Here is an 11,631-nt window from a genome sequence, read left to right on the forward strand (position 1 = left end):
GTTATGGAAGGAGCGGCAGCCGCGGCAGCGACAACAATAGCAGCAGTCACACCCGAGAGCTCTGCTCCGGGAACCTACCCACCTGGCCTGTGGGCTGCAGTGGGGGCCCAGGAAGAGATGGCCCTAGTGTATGCCCAGAATTGCTGTGGCCGGGAGGAGTATTCTGAGAACCTCCAGGGCGAGTATTCCCTGGAGGACAGCGGAAGCCACAGGCAAGAGGAAGATCCTGTGGGTCCCCAGGGGATGCCCTCCCTGGGGGACAGCAGAAGCTGCAGCCAGGAAGCAGATCCTGCGAGGCCCCAGGAGACAGCCCCCCTGGGAGACAGCAGGAGCCACAGCCAGGACGAACGTCCAGTGCTGCGGCAGGAAGAGCACCCCCTGGGGAAGGGCAAGAGCCACAACCAAGAAGGTGGTCCAGAGAATTCCCAGGGGACGTCTCCCCCGGGAGGCAGCACAAGCCGTGATGTGAGAAAAAGCCCAAAGAAACAGCAGCCTCAGAAAAAGAAGGCCAAGCGGCCAAAAGGGAAAAAGGCTTCAGATTCCCAGCATCGGGGGAAGCCTGACTCATGCTCCAGTCCTAAGAATTGGGACTGCCCGTGGTGTAAAGGGAGTAATTTTCCATGGCGCAAGGCGTGCTATAAATGCAAGAAAGTCTGCATGGCTGTTGAGAGTGAGGGCCCGGACCCAGGACAAACCCACTAATTTCAGGAAGGTAAGTAAGAATGGAAACACTCCAAAGAAAAACCAGTTTCCTAACAACCCCCCCCTCTTTTGATCCAAAAGTAATTCATTTACTTCACAGAAAATTTGAAAACCAAAATCATGATATCGAAAATTAAATAAAATAATTCATTATCCCATTACCCAAATTAAGCAAATTTTATCATCTGAGTACACACACAAATATATATACACACACACACACATTTATATTCTTATTTTGTACATTTATTTTAACAAAGATAGATACTTTGAGTATCACACTTTTAAAATAAGGGATTTCTCCTAATTTCTTTTAAGTTTGCAGGGGCTGGATTCTGGATGGCTGATGCTGATTCGCTGACACCCTGGAGGTGCTGAAGTCATGAAGAATTTATTTTCTTTTTCACTCATGTCTGTTTCATTAACCTTCTTTTCCTGAAAATACCATGTCTTTGCCTGGGAACAGCCATGTGTTTTTAGAGTTGTAAGCTGTATTGAATTTTAGGAGCACTGCTTTTCCTTGAAAATGCTATTGTTCCTTTGTAACCTACTGCAGTGTTCATGTTTTCTTCTTGTTTTTAAGTTTTATAGGTGAGGGCCTATTTTTGTGTCTCTGAGCCCCACGGAATTTGCTTGTTGCTGAAGAATCTGAACCTATCCCGTTAGAAGATCTCCCAAGAGTCTAGAGAAGTAACTCTTCGTTTCTGACTGACCCACACCGCAGTGAGACCCCCATCCCCCCACCACTGGCTGAAGCCAAGAAGAGTGAGAAGTCGGGGAAGAAGAGATGCTTTGGCACTTACTAGGGGGAAAAGGGGGGCAAAATAATTTTGTTAGGCTTTAATTTCTCTGTTGGGACATGGAATTAATTCAGAAGTTAATTCAGCAGTGTTAAATACTATAGATGATAGCAAATTGTTGGATTTCATTTAAGTAATTAAATAGTTATTGATTGCCTAGTATATGATAGGAGCTAGAATTATATGGTATTATCTAGTGCACACATAACTCTTTTTGGTGAGTTTGGTTAGATGACAGGAGAGAGCATAATTTGAGATACATTACAGATCAGAGGTGACTTATTTGTCTTGCATGTATGGTAACCTTCAGGTAAACCTAACTGATATAACATCCAGATATTTCTGCAGTTCTGGGAGCAACCTCAAAGAGACTTTCGTGAAGGGACTTGATTGCCGAACTGCTCACCTCACTGGTCCCAGGTGAGACAAATGAGTAGTGGCAAAGAGTGGAAAAGTGGCCTAATAAAATTGCAGGCAGGACTTTTCTGATACTCTCCTGATTTCCTCCCTTGCGAGGGACAGCTAGTTTCCTGGTTGTCTGAAAGACCACTGGGCGACTGTCTTAAAGAAGGACAGTGCTTGGGGGAGTGTCTGAGCCCTCAGCTTCAGGCAGCCACCATCGCAAGCCCCTTTCCGGTCAGTGGATGAAGAACAAAATGGATTCCAAGGACAGACATCGTGCTGTGGATGGCGCTTCTCTTGGGAGGACTAATTGGATTAAAAGTAGAACTGGACTGGGACAAGCCCTCTTGAGAATGCTCCTGGGCCCTTCTCTTCCACTTGGTGTGTTCTCTGCCAGCTTCTCAGAGGCAAGTGGAGCCCAGGGGCTGAGAAGTCAGATCAGCCTCCAGGCTGAACAAAAGGTGCCCTCGAGTTCCCCCAGGAGATTCCAGCTCACCAAGCTCAACCTTTGTCAGAGGTTTCCTGATTCTAACTAGTAATAAAGAGCGTGCACTTACTTGCTGTGTCTTCTGTGTAGCGTGTACCTCGGGGCAGGTTTGCTCAGAAGTGGCGGTTTAAATCTGGCTCTTCCCTCCATCCCACTGAGGTGACGGAAAATCCAATCTCATTCACTACTGAAGGGCCCCTCCTCTTCCTGTGAGTTACTCAGAATGGGAGGGCAGAGGGTATTCTACAGGGTCTTCAGTCCATTGTGATTGTCGCCTCTCCCCTCACTGTCCACAAGTCCCCACGGTTCCTTGAAGGTGGGCATCTCTGCCACTCCTGGGCCCATGGGGCACGAGAGGTGAGGTGAGGAGGGGGCTTCTGCCTAGGCTGGGAGCCCTAATGCCTGGTGTCCAGCCTCCCTGCATGCACCGAGAAGCCATTTCCCTGAGGCCCTGTATCCCAGAGGTCCCTTGAGCAGAAATTTCCCTCCCGCATTTCTGCCCTGCAAGGCACTGCCCCCTCCCTCCTGTGCATAATCCCATCAAGGTGCTCAGGACTCCAGAGAACAGCCAGGCTCAGACAGTCAGCTAACAAGACAAATGTTCCCTGAGGCAAAGGGGGGTAGAGTCTGGCTACCTGCTTGGTGTAGAGACAGGGAAGGGGCAGAGAACAGACGTGAACCTGACCCACCAGCATTCTCTCTTCCCTCGGAGTCCTGATTACCAGGAGGCCTGGGTAACTCGGGAGGGCGCTGGGGAGGAAGGGGACCAGCAGGGACATCAACCCAAAGCTAGGCTTTCTGGGTTGGAGAATGGCTTTGTGATACACTTGTGTATGCTGATAGCTCTGTAGAATTCTGGGAAGATGAGACTTGGGAATTTTCCAGCATAATCCATTTTGGTGTACCAGCAGATCATTTTAGATCTCACTACATTTGCTTTAATTTATGGTTTCAAATGGACTCTGCTGTTCATTGGCATGCCTATAGGTCTACATGAAAGCACTCACCCTGTGCATAGCTTTTATATAGTTTAATATGATTACAGTCTTTCAGGGCTGACTTTTTCCAAAGCAACCTGAATAACTGAGGCTGTCAACTCACTACTTTCTTCTGGAATGGGTACACACAAGAAAAGGCAAGAGGTTTCTGAGGCAAGAACCTGGGCTTTGGAATCAGAGAGACCTGAGTTCAGATACTTGCTCTGCTATTCACTAGCTGTGTGAACTTAAACAAGTTATTGAACTTCTCTGAGCCCCAGTGAGTGGTTGTTCCCTTTCCCTGCCCTCAGGGTTCTGCTCTGGATGCTGTGGTAATGAGTATAAGGGATTATTAATGGTCGTAAGATCATTAATACCATTGAGTGCTTACTATGTGCTAGGCACTCTAAGCACATTACCCTTTTGGTGACTGTAAGGTATATTAGGTACCTGTATTAATAGTTCTTCAAAGTGAATATTATTACCCCCATTTTATAGATGTGGTAACTCAGTACCCAAATTTGGGAACTGGTGAAGCCTGGCTTCAAAATAAAATTTTACTGATTCTAATGTCTGTGCTCTTTCCATTATATCACACTGCCTTAACCTTTTACCCTTACTAAGTAGTATATTTGTATGTTAACATGGATTATCAATGCCTAAGCCCAATGAAATGACTATAATGGAGAGACTTTGAGGCATAGTGGCAGTCCGGTGGTCAGGAGCTGCTCTTTTAGAATCTCTCAGGCTTTGGGATAAGTGATCATCTAGGCTGCCAGTAAGTAGGACCACTTATTATCTCAGGACTGCAAAGAATAAAAAGGGGGGGGGATGGTAATTTAGGCAGTGGGAGTGGCTTGTATCTGATTCAGCAGAGTGGCCTTATGAAAAGGTCTTTGAGCCAGGTTCAATTCTATTAAGATAGAGCCCATCTTGATTGCTTATCTAAAGTGTGTCTGAATTACTCAGTTTTTAAGTGGGTAAGGTGCCACCTGTAACAGTCCAATAGATATGCATATGTACTTTTCAGTGAGGAAGTAGGGGGAAAGGAGACTTCAAAAGCTCCAGACTCATGTTGCAAATGGTAATGGAATTGATGTTTTTAAAATCATGGTACTTTACAGATCAAGCAAACAGCATCCATGGAAAGAAGACTTCCTATGCACTGGGCAGCGTGTTAGACTCTGTGAAGGTGATCATTATTGCCCTCAGCGATCTCCTGTTCTGTTAGAAGAAATAAGACAAATATACACCAGACACCAGTTATCAGTCTTTTCTTCAATTTTTCCAACATATTTTCTGGCCTGTAGATGTTGGTTTTCGAAGGAATCTGTGCATCAAAGAGCATTATTTAATAAATGATTATTTTCTCAGTTAAAATTAAGAAAGCTGGGAATTCCCTGGTGGCACAGTGGTTAAGAATCTGCCTGCCAATGCAGGGGACACGGGTTCTAGCCCTGGTCCGGGAAGATCCCACATGCCGTGGAGCAACTAAGCCCGTGTGCCACAACTACTGAGCCTGCGCTCTAGAGCCCGCAAGCCACAACTCCTGAGCCTGTGTGCCACAACGACTGAAGCCCGTGCGCCTAGAGCCCATGCTCCACAACAAGAGAAGCCACTGCAATGAGAAGCCCGTGTAGCGCAACGAAGAGTAGCCCCCGCTCGCCGCAACTAGAGAAAGCCTACATGAAGCAACGAAGACCCAACGCAGCTAAAAATAAATAAATTTAAAAAAAAAATTAAGAAAGCCTGTATAAAGTTTCCTCACACAGGTTGATATAATTCCAACTAAGAGCAGTCACTTGCCATTTAAGTTTAGGATTTTTGTGAGGATTCAATGAATATTATTATTATTATTACATGCAGCCTAATCGCAGGCAAATGGACCATTTTACTAGGCTGTTTGTAATACTGACAATACCTCAGAATCCTCCATCATTACTGCCTTCTTAAACTTCTATGAACTTTGGGAACACAAGTTAGGAACAAGTTGTATAGAAAGCTGGTAGTTTTAATACATGTTAAATACCAGTAAGTGCTAAAGGATTTTAGAGCAGTCCAAGTTCAGTATGGACCATTTTAGTTTGCAAAGCTTCCATGATAGCCAGATGGTTTCAGATTGTGCCCTCATTTGACGAAACAGTTGCTAGAAAAGTTGAGTTTGTTTTACTTCCAAATAATATGCAATATTACAGTTTCACTTGTGACATTCTGCAGCTTTTTGTTTTTATGTTTATATCTACTATTTTATGTTTTATTCTTCATTCTGCCCTACATTACAAAAATAATTGCACACAAGGCAGAAAGTTGTGATTACTTTTCTGGTAGGCAGCAATAAACCATACTCCAGTGTTTATAAAATGATGACAAAGAGCCCTCTGAGGGTTTTGTCTGTAAGTAAAAGTTTTAGGATATTTAATCTCATTTATTTTTTTGTTTGATATATATTTACTTTGATCATTTCAGTGAGCCATATTGGTTCCAGGAAAGAAAAGACTGAGCAAATATTGAAAATTTCATACTTTTACCACTACAATGCCTGATATTGTCTAGACAGTTTTGAAACTTCAGAACATATATGACCTGCTTTGTAAAAGACTCATACTATTGAACTCCCTGCTGATCAATGTTTCTAACATTTTTTCATGATATATTTATTATTGAGAAGGAAAAGAAAAATAATGCCAATGTTGCATCTGTAACTACAAAATTAATTCAGAAATCCACCATTAGCTATTTTGCTTGCTGGGATATAATTTTTTTTCAAGATTTATTTATTTTATTTATTTTTGGCTGCATCAGGTCTTATTAGTTGCAGCACACAGGATCTTCATTGAGTCATGTGGGATCTTTCGTTGTGGCACACCGGGTCTTCATTGTAGTGCGTGGGCTTCTCTGTAGTTGTGGTGTGCGGGTTTTCTCTTCTCTAGTTGTGGCACGCGGGCTCCAGAGCGCGTGGGCTCCGTAGTTTGCGGCACGTGGGCTCTAGTTGAGGCAAGCAAAGCTCAGTAGTTGTGGCGCACGGGCTTAGTTGCCCCACGACATGTGGGATCTTAGTTCCCTGACCAGGGATCGAACCTGCGTCCTCTTTATAGGAAGGCGGATTCTTTACCACTGGACCACCAGGGAAGTCCCTGGGATATAATATTTCATTTGTATTTACAAAGCTGCTTAGGGAAACATTTATAAAGTCCATTTCATTCCATTACCTTGCCAAATTTTGGTGTTTGTGGTGTATAGATCAAAGTGGTCATCCATGTTTCAAAGCATCAGAGATTTCCTAAAAAATGTTCAGGCAAAAAAAAAATGTATGGATAAAATAGTCTCTTGGACTTTAATCTTTTAGTTTAAGCATCAGTGGTAGAACTTTATTTTTGAGCTTCCAAGAAAGAGAATAGATTTTTACAAGGAAAGCTGGAGGCTCCCTTACAAAGAGGTCATATTTTCTTGTCCTAATATCATACCTTGAGTGCCCCCAGCCAGGATGAAGGGAGGTAGAAAGAAGATTCAGACACGATCCAAAGGCAATGGGTTTGATGAGACCAAAAGGGCTACATGACGATTTATTTGTCTGTCAGGTGCTGAGATGTGGGATATGAACTGTTGTTTCTATAAACCCAAATGAGGCAGACCACAGGATTGTCGTTGATAAACAATGAATGTGAAAGAAGTCAATGTCAGAAATGATATACTCCTTGAGACAAATTTGCAAAGGGTTCTCTACGAAGGGAAAGAGGAAGGGGAAAGCAAGGGAGCTAAGTAGGTGCAGATTCTGTGTTAGGATCTGGGTATGTAAAGAGGAATACGACAGCATCCCTGTCTTTTAGGAGTTCACAGACTAGTAGGAAAAAGAAATTTTGAGCGTCTCTTAGTTTCCAGGCACATCACATATGTCATTTCATTTTATCTTCACAGGGAAAGATAAGTAAAAACTGGCTAGGCGTGGCCTTCATTTGGTGTAGAAAAAGAATTGGGCAATAAGACTTTACCAGTATATCCAGGTCTGCCCAGGATAGAAGATGTCCAGACCACTTAAAAATCAAACAGACAAACTACTCAGGGATCTATTACTTTGCATGGATAAGCTGATGATCCAGATCCCAGATCTTAAAGCCTGGATGAATAGACCTTGGCTCTGGAAGAGCCTTCCAAGGTATACTGACCAATGAGGCCCAGGATAGAACAGTGTATCTGATCTCATAAGGCATATATAGATAGACATAGACATGCTACAAGTCAGAGCATGGGAACATTTGACACTTGAGAAGTGTGAGAAGAATATTCTAGAAGTCAAAATTACAGTTACTAGATAGGAAACTGAAGCCTGACCAATCCAGTGCAGTGACCTCAGAATTAATATTGGGAGACAGAAGAGGATATGGTGAGATGCACAGGCTCTGAAGTCAGCAGCCTGTGTTCAAATCCCAGGCCTCACACCGACCAGTTGTGAAACCTTGAGCAGGCTACCCAGGCTCTCTGAGTTTTGGCTTCCCCATTGGTAAAATGGGGATACTAATAGTATTTGCTTCATAAGGTTGTTGATATAAATAAATGAGATAATATATGCAAAGTGCTTAGCAGGAAAGCCTGGAATGTAGTATTCAGTTAACATATATTAGCTATTATTCCAAGAATAAAACCTCAGAAGCAGGCAGAGTTTCAGCTAGAATTAGGGAGTACCTTCTGAGTCATGAAGGAGGTAGATTTAGGACGAGTGAAAGGAACTGCACATAACAGACAAAGATAAAGACATTGCTGTCTCTAGCAGGTTTGCAGGTTTAGAATGTAAGTTGAGTTAAATGTCCCATTACTGTGCCTCTAGAGCCCCATCCTTCCCTCTATCACAGCTCTTATTGAGTTAATTGTAATTGTTTGTTTGCTTGTCTGTCTTCACTAGACTATGAGCTACTTGAGATCAGGTATATGCTTTTCTTCTCTCTGACCTAAGTACCTACCACAGTGTCCATCATACAGTAGATGCTCATAAATGTTGGTTGAAAGAATAAACATATTTTTAGAAGGCTTAAATAAACACAACACTGTTTCTGAATCTTCACTTACAAAAGGGCATTAGGAAAATTAGCCTCATAGGTAAACCAACATATTATCAAAAGGAGGTGCTCTTTTTTTTAAAAGATGTTGTAATTGTTTTCTTTTCTCATTTTTGTAAAGGAAGTCAATTTTAGTAAGAGAGAATGTGTAAACTCACCACAGGTGACAATATCATAACACTGTCACAGGAGAATTCACACCTATAGATGAGCTAGTTGAAGAACAAAGTTAGTTTTGAAAGGTTAGAGTAAAAGATTTTGAAATGTCAGATCCACTCTATAAAACTAACCACCCTTGCCATCATCCTTTTAATCTATCTGGGTTTGAGAATAGCCTAGGGCATTTGAAATGAAGACAATTAGCACCTCAGACAGGGCATCCACAAACAAAATGCTGTCACCTCTCAGAGACCTCAGGAGGTGACAAGTTTAGATAAGAAGATACTTTTGACCTTGGCTGACAGTTTGTCAATGCTTTTATATTTGACTTAAATGGTATTTATATTCTAAAAGGTTGTAGTTTGCTTTAAGCTGTGAAGCTGTCTTCCTCTACCTCATGGTTTTTATTTCTTAGGTTATTTAAAAACAACAAGAACAAAAATCTTTCGCCTGTTGGGTAAGACCTGAGGAAACAGCTGTTGCTTCTTGCACACAAATGAGTTCAGTCCATTCCCCCCTCTGGTTCTCTCTAAAGTATGCTTGGCTTTAGTTTAAAGCACAGAATGTTAAAGTTGGAAGTAGCCTTAGGGGTCATCTGGTTCAACTCCATTTGACAGATGGAGAAAATGAGGCTCAGAGAGAGGAAGTGATTTAGTGGCAAAATATGGAGTATAATCAGACTCTCATAATTGCTGGACCAGTGCTTCCAATTCATCTTGCTATTTCAAAAGTGGGCCAGAGGCACGTAGAACCAAATTTGTGTGTGTGCATGTGTGTATTTTTTCCTCTTATTTTCTTGAGAGCACTAATCTCACTACATCACTCAACAAATACATTTAGCATCTAATATGTTCCAGACACTGAGGATACAATGGTGATCAAGGTACACAAAATCTTGCCATCATGGACCCTATGTTCTAGTGGGGGAGACAGACAATAAACAATCAGATAATTCTGCTTCTAAGGGAACTATATTTGTATTACGGGGCCCATTCTTCCTAAGTCTTTCTCTATTGGTGCCTCTGCTATCTCTATTGCTCCCCCCTTGTATTTTTTGCCCTTTCCTCTCTTGTGGGTATGGTGAGAGAGAAGAAAGCCATTACTATTCTTCTTTCTCTATACTTCAAGCTCAGTGTGAGGTTTTGAATTTGCTAAAGTCAGGTTTAGTACTGGTGTAGCACTAGGGTGAAGACAGTATTTTTCATCAACACTGCAGTAGCGGGCTGGCTCAGCTGTCAGCTTGCTTGTGAGATGACAGCGAGGGACTGGATGTGAGAGTTGTACTATTACCTTATAATTTATCTGTTCCTTTTTTATACAGTTTTAGTTGTGCTGAACCCCATCGTACCTGGCTGCTTTGACAGGCGTGCTATTTTAGCAACACAGGACAAAACAGAGAACGAAAAGAAGAATGCATGGTACACTTTTGCTGTCAGTTTGAGGTTGTTCTGTTCCTAAATTTGTGGATGATTTGTTCAGGGTTGTTCAGAGACAAAAAAGCTTAGGTTTTGTTTTTGCCTGTGTGACACTGAATGTTCTCACAGTTCACCTCATAGGTGGGCTGTTGTCCATAGGGAGTGAATGAGGGGATCCCCTTCCCTATCTTCTCCTTTTGGGTTTGAAATTCCACCACTCTGGGCTAATCATTTGCCCACTAATCTCTGAGCTAATCATTTGCCCACTCAAAACAAAGAGAGGGGGCTTCCCTGGTGGCTCAGTGGTTGAGAATCTGCCTGCCAATGCAGGGGACACGGGTTCGAGCCCTGATCTGGGAAGATCCCACATGCCGCGGAGCAGCTGGGCCCGTGAGCCACAGTTGCTGAGCCTGCGCGTCTGGAGCCTGTGCTCCGCAACAAGAGAGGCCGCGATAGTGAGAGGCCCACGCACCGCGATGAAGAGTGGCCCCCGCTTGCCGCAACTAGAGAAAGCCCTTGCACAGAAACGGAGACCCAACACAGCCAAAAATAAAGAAATAAAGAAATAAAAAAAAAAACAAAACAAAACATAAAGAGTTCAGGGTGGACTAACTTCTCAAGTCCTTAACATTGGTGTATGCATTCACTTATCAGATCAATTTCTTCCTTGACCCAAAGCATGAAAAAGAGTGAGAGGTGGAGTTGGCCATAAGCAAGTGAGGTAGGAAGATAATGAGACAATCTTGGCTCAGTTCCCCAGAGCCATCCCCCAACATCATCTTGAATGCTGTTTTATTTTTTTATTCTTGGTGTTGCAAATGAATGTAGGAGGCTTATGTTTACAGTTTATCTACCAAGGTTGATAGATTCTAAGGCCAAGTATGCACCAATCAAGGAGAGTAACTACGAGCTGCCACTGAAATCGTAGAGGATTGTTCTCAACCATAGCGGATGGACAGCAAATATCTGGCTTTTGGCGTAAGGCAGCTCTGCACACCTGATCCATCAGTAGGACTAGTGAAGATTTAAAAATTGTTCTCCCTATTGGGCTCCCAGCTGTACCAGGTTCTCAAGGAACTAGGTGCTGATGTTGTTGAAGAGATACAACAGACAACATAACTTTGGCTACTTAAATTCCAATTTAAAAAATTATTTTACATACTCAAAAGGAAAAATGTAGAAGACCATTCAGCTTCAAGCATTAAACAAAGTCTTGTTCTAGTGAAGAAGGAGGAAGTTTGGGGGAAATATTAACAGCACATCTTGAAATAGAAGAGAGAAGGAAATAAAGGTTGAAAGGTTCTAAAAAATTTATGATAGTTTAGCATCAACTGAACAAAAACCATATTCTCTATTAACAACAGATGATAAAAGTTACAACACAATTCTCAACACTCACAGTGTGATTTAAAACAAGTTCAATGCCCCAAATGCTAAAAGGTGGGCCCTATACATCAAAGGGCACATACAAGTCCACATAAAGACAAAGCACCAATTAAATGGTTTATTCTCTCATCTAAGGCCCATCAAATAGATAAATCTGGAACATTTTTGGATGCAGACTGATTTTTGTACCTCAACCAGCACTTTGGGATCTTGGACAGGAAGTTTGGGAAACTTTGATTTGTTCAGGATTAA

This window comes from Balaenoptera musculus, chromosome X (assembly GCF_009873245.2).
Source record: "Balaenoptera musculus isolate JJ_BM4_2016_0621 chromosome X, mBalMus1.pri.v3, whole genome shotgun sequence".
In the NCBI taxonomy this organism is placed as follows: Eukaryota; Metazoa; Chordata; class Mammalia; order Artiodactyla; family Balaenopteridae; genus Balaenoptera; species Balaenoptera musculus.